Genomic DNA, 5,798 nt, shown 5'->3' with positions numbered 1-5,798 from the left:
AATTGAGTGCTAAAGTAATAAGTTGTTTGAATAAGTAGAACTCTATTCCTTCAATCAACCTCAACATGTAGGTTATTTTTTCAGTGTTGACTATGGCGTATGGGTAGCGCAGTGGATGATTCAATCAAATCTTTGGCGAGATTAAAACTTGTAGGTAAATGTGAAAAACTCTATTGTATTCTCACTCACGTTGGATACTATATATTTTGCTGACGTATTGTTAGTGTTCTTGTAGGTTGTTAATGATGCCACCAAGATGAGATTGGTAGTTGATTTGGTTATGGGTAGGCATAATGTCATCTGTAACGACATTTTTCAGATGGCAGTTGATAGTTGGGATAACATGGTTAGGGTTTCAGTAAAAAAGAGTCGTAGTCGTGGGAATCTTCCACCAAGCCCCAGCTTGTCATTTTAGCTTGGAGGTACTTGAATCCTCTCAAGTTATGACTAATTTTTTGTATTGGGGTTGTGACATACAGCTTGTAATCGAAAGATGTCCTGATTAATTATCCAATGTTAGCTACGTATAATGTCGTGTGTATTGGAACCCAAGATTAGTTGGGTGACCAATATGAACTGATGATAGTGTTTCGGTGGCACCTATCTCTATATATGAGAATGTGTATAATTATAGTTCTTTTGGTAATTATAAGGGTTAGAGCTAACTACACATACCCTATGGGTTAGTCTGTTGCACTGTCCATTGATTTGGGTCGGTCTTATAATCATATTGGGTCCATAGGGAGCACCAACCCTTAAATATTTTGCATCATGCCTTTTACCTTTCTACATATAAAAAAAATATCATGTATTGTATGAAAAATGGTTTCTTGATAAATCTTTCATGGTTGTTATTGATTATTCAATAGGTTTAATATCAACTGATGTATCATCGTACCCCAAATAGGCCTTAGCAATATCATGGGCCCATAATATCAACATGAGCCAAGGCTTCAAAGATCCCAAAAGGTGGTCACCAATAACATTTATTATATGCATCTTTAGAAAAAATAAAAACTATGGCATAAGTCCCAACATGGTGGTCCAGATTGGAAAACTCATTTAATCGAGTATCATCATGTATCTTTAACACAATAGTAAATTTAACCAAACAAGCGCATTACAACATTGGAATTCCACCACTGCTACTTCAGATAATACACGTCTATTGTAGAAGATCAACGCATTATTACATTTCGAAGTTCCTTTTTAGTAATGATACCATTAGTCGTAGTTGCCACACAAATGGATGCAATAAAAGGCCATTTCATACTCAATAAAAGTTCTACAATGACACAAGTATCAAAATCCCACAATAACGTACCGTCTCTTCCAATGAACAGCTACCACGTTTGATGACAGATGTTTGGGCGCAAGGCATTGCTATCTCCCTTTGGTCGTGGGCTGCATTAGTGTCCTTCCCAACAAGGTGATCAGCACCTGTCCCATAGTTACATCCAGTCAAGCCTGCATCACCTAGTTGCACACGATTATACCAAGAAAAATCCAACATAAATGGAAGTTTAATAAGTGAAAACATAATGGGGAACGAATCATGATTGCATACAATTATTGCATACAACAATAACAATGAAATGAGTGGTTAATATTTAATACTACTTGAGATCATACCTCCTCCAGCAAATCAATTTGCCTGAACTCCTACATTTGCTCATGCGAAAGTTACACGAAATTTTTATCTTGCTCTATTTCATCTACCCGTACTCAATACGCGTCTGAGAATCTTCGTTTGGTAAACCCAGGATTATTACACTCTATGCATCTTCTCTTGCGTCTCTTGTCTTTGCCTTTGGACACTTTAGGCGCCCCTTTCGTCCACACCGGCACAGGGTCATGAATGAACTTTCGGTTGTCTTTTGCATGATTGACTTGTTAACTATGTCCAGATTCATGTTCAAGATCCCTACAAAGCTCCCAAATTCCCTTCATGGCCTTCTCAAATAGATGAAAGCATTGTGCACCAAGGAAGAAAAGCCAGTGACATCTAGTATGCAAAGCACCATATCGGAGCAAGAAGGAATGGTCACCACCATCGTTTGTCTTCTTGATGTATTCCTTCAAAGCCTTGGCATTTCTAGTCCAGCGTTTCATAATCATCTATTCTAAGATTTGTTGTAGATGCTCATGCTTTATTATGAAAAAGAGATGGCGACATGGGTATCCGTACTTTGTCCAACCCTTGCAAACACTCTTGACCCTTCCCATATTTCGATCATATAATACGAGAATAACTCTCCTAGGAACCCGTTCTCCTCCAACGAATATACCTTCGTGTGGAGAGATCTTCTTACCCTCAACAAATTAACAACTGCAACCCGTTCAATCTCCCTCTTGACATCCGCAAAAATTCTTTCATATATTTTAGTGTAGAAAATTACTTTATTGCATCTAAGCTAGTCGTCATTACTAGGAAAGTGTCGATGGTTTTGAATTGGGCTAGAAGATCATTTTTTTGATAGTCACTCACCATTAGCTCAAGGTTCTGCAAATGCTGAAGAATAGTATGCTTCGACTGAAGGAAATTCTTTGCCATAATGTTTATACCTTCGCAGCGAGATGTGGTCTTGAACCCGGCACAAAATTTATTTCGCAGATACGTATTCACCCACATCTCCTTCTTACCTAACACCATTCTCGCCTATAGGCTATCTTCAAGTTTGAACTCTTCAACCACTTCTTCCCATTCAATAAGGAATTCATGGATCTCAAAGTCCGCATATAACTATCGGTTGAATTGTGATTGAAGTGACGCCTCCTTCGCGTTGGCTATAATTTTTTTCTAAAAAATGCCATGCACATAGGTAGTGGGTTGCCTTCAAGAAAACTACACTTATGGCTTTACGCATAGCCTCATCCCCATGTGTAACAACCACTGATGGCTCCTTCATGCACATCACCTCCAACATGTTCTGCAATATCCATTTATACGAATCACATGTCTCATCCAATAGTAATCCAAAACAAGAAATGGTAGGTTGTTTGTGATTGTTTGTCCCTGAGAAAATTACCAGTGGTCATCTATACTTGTTCTACGTATATGTCAAATCAAACGCAAGGACATCCCCGAAGTATTGGTAATCAACTTGGCTACCCCATCGGACCAAAATAAATTGGCTAGCATTCCATCAGATTCGATTTTGTCTAACCTTCTAAATAAGCAAGTGCAGCTTCTGCATCACCATCCACTATCCTTACATGACTTCTTTTATCAAGGTGATTATAAGCGTCCTTCTTTAAGAATCCAACCAAGGAATATCCTCCAGCCATCCCGACCATATATCGCACAATTTATATTGTCAAAATTCCATACTTATTGAACCCATCTATCTGAGCTTTGGCGGCATCTATGAGTGACCGATACTTCACAATCAAATGCACCATGCAACGAAGAGTCAGCTCATGATTGTGCTTGTTATCAATCTTCCTCACTCGCCATGAAGAAGCACTATTGTCGAGGTATATAGAGAACCTGGCCTCGCAATTAGTCCTGGTTTCTGGTTTGTGAACCTTCCTCCTATCCAACCGATTATAGTGCTTCGCATCTCTCAAACCTTTCATGTTGCAGAAAAACCTTTGCCTAGTCATAGTACCATCCTCATCCTTCTAGGAATCCCCCTTATTCCAAAGACTGATATTTTCCGAAATTTTTATAAAACTCATACGCATATCATCACTAGTAAATACCTTCTTTGTTATGTCTTCCACGTCTATCCCTTCAACGTTGCTAAATTCTTCTATGTCTTAGTAAACAAACTCACTATCTCTATCATTCAGAGTCATATCTAGATCCACATTATTTGAACCATTTCTGTTACTTACATTTTTTCACAACCGTTATTATTGTCGCACATATTGATCATGGTTCCCATATGCATATTCCAAAACAAAACAAATCCACATACCCATTGCCAACACATCTCACCTAAGTCGTATTTTGATTTAATAATACAAGATGCCACCAACAACAATATAAATGCTATTTCCAAACAAACATATTCTAATGTCCACCAAATATTAGGGAAAAAAACTATTTCTCTACATCAAATTAGCCCTTTCAAATTTTGTATCAATTTAAAACCTTTTCTAATAACATCATATACTCAATAGAATCAGAATACATCCAAATATTAAGAGGATAACATTTTTCTACATCAAATTAGCCCTTTAAATTTTTCTATCAGCTTTAAACTTTCTCTACAAGAAGAACTATAGATGGCCGCTGGTAATTTTTGCAGGGAAAACAATCACAAGCAGACCATCATTTTTGGTTTTGGTTTACTATTGGATGAGACATTTGATTCGTATAACTGGATATTGTAGAACATGTTGGAGGTGATGTGCATGAAGGAGCCATTAGTGGTTGTTACAAATGGGAACGAGACTATGCGTAAAGCCATAATTGTAGTTTTTTCGAAGGCAACCCACCGTCTATGTGCATGGCATTTTGAAAAAAAAATGTTATGGCCAAAGCAAAGGAGGTGTCACTTCAATCATGATTTAACTGATGGTTATATGCAAACATTGAGATCCATGAATTCCTGACTAAGTGGGACGAAGTGATTGAAGAGTTCAAACTTTAAGATAGCCTATGGGCGAGGCAAGTGTTTGGTAAAAAGGAGATATGGGTGAATACCTAACTGCGAAATAAATTTTGTGTCAGATTTAAGACCACATCTTGCTACGAATGTATAAACACTATGGTCAAGAATTTCCTTTAGTCGAAGCATACTATTCTTGAGCTTGTGCAGAACCTTGAGCTAATGGTGCGTGATTATCGAAATCATGAGCTTCTAGCCCTACTATCGACACTTTCCTAGTAATGATGACTAGCCTAGATGCAATAGAGCAATTTACTGCACTGACATATACGAAAGAAGTTTTTGCGGACGTCAAGAGGGAGATTGAATGTGTTGCAGTTATTAATTTGCTGAGGGTAAGAAGATCTATCCACACAAAAGTATATTCGTTAGAGGAGTACAGGTTTTTTGGGAGAGTTATCTCATACTATATGATCGAAATATGAAAAGGTTCAAGAGTGGCTGCGAGGGTTGGACAAAGTACAGATACCCATGTCGCCATCTCTTTTTCATAATGAAGCATGAGAATCTACAAAAAATTCCAAAATAGATGATTTTGAAACGCTGGATTAGAAATGTCAAGGCTTTAGAGGAATACGTCGAGAAGACAAATGATGGAGGCGACCGTTCCTTCTTGCTCCGATATGGTGCTTTGCATACCACACGTCACTAGCTTTTCTTACTTGGTGCGCAACGCTTTCATCTATTTGTGAAGGCCATGAAGGGAATCTGGGAGATTTGTAGGGATCTTGAATGTGAATATGGACATGGTGAACAAGTCAATCATGCAAAAAGCAACCAAAATTTTATTTATGAACCTGTGCGGGACGCAAGAAAAGATGCATAGAGTCTAATAATCTTGGGCATACCAAAGAAAAATGCCCAGACACGTATAAGGTACGAGTAGATGAAATGGAGCAAGATAAAAATTTCGTGCAACTTTTGCATGAGCAAATGCAGGAGCCTAGGCAAATTGATTTGCTAGAGGAGGTATAACCTCAAGTAGTATTAATTATTAACCACTTATTTCATTGTTATTGTTGTATGCGATAATTGTAAGCAATTATGATTTGTTCTCCATTTTGTTTTCACTTATAAAACTTCCATTTATGTTGGATTTTTCTTGGTATAATCGTGTGGAACTAGGTGATGTAGGCTTGACTGGATGCAATTATAGGACATGTACTGACCACCTTGTTG

Source organism: Arachis hypogaea, chromosome 17 (genome assembly GCF_003086295.3).
Source record: "Arachis hypogaea cultivar Tifrunner chromosome 17, arahy.Tifrunner.gnm2.J5K5, whole genome shotgun sequence".
Lineage (NCBI taxonomy): Eukaryota > Viridiplantae > Streptophyta > Magnoliopsida > Fabales > Fabaceae > Arachis > Arachis hypogaea.
Note: the sequence above shows the minus strand (reverse complement) of the source record.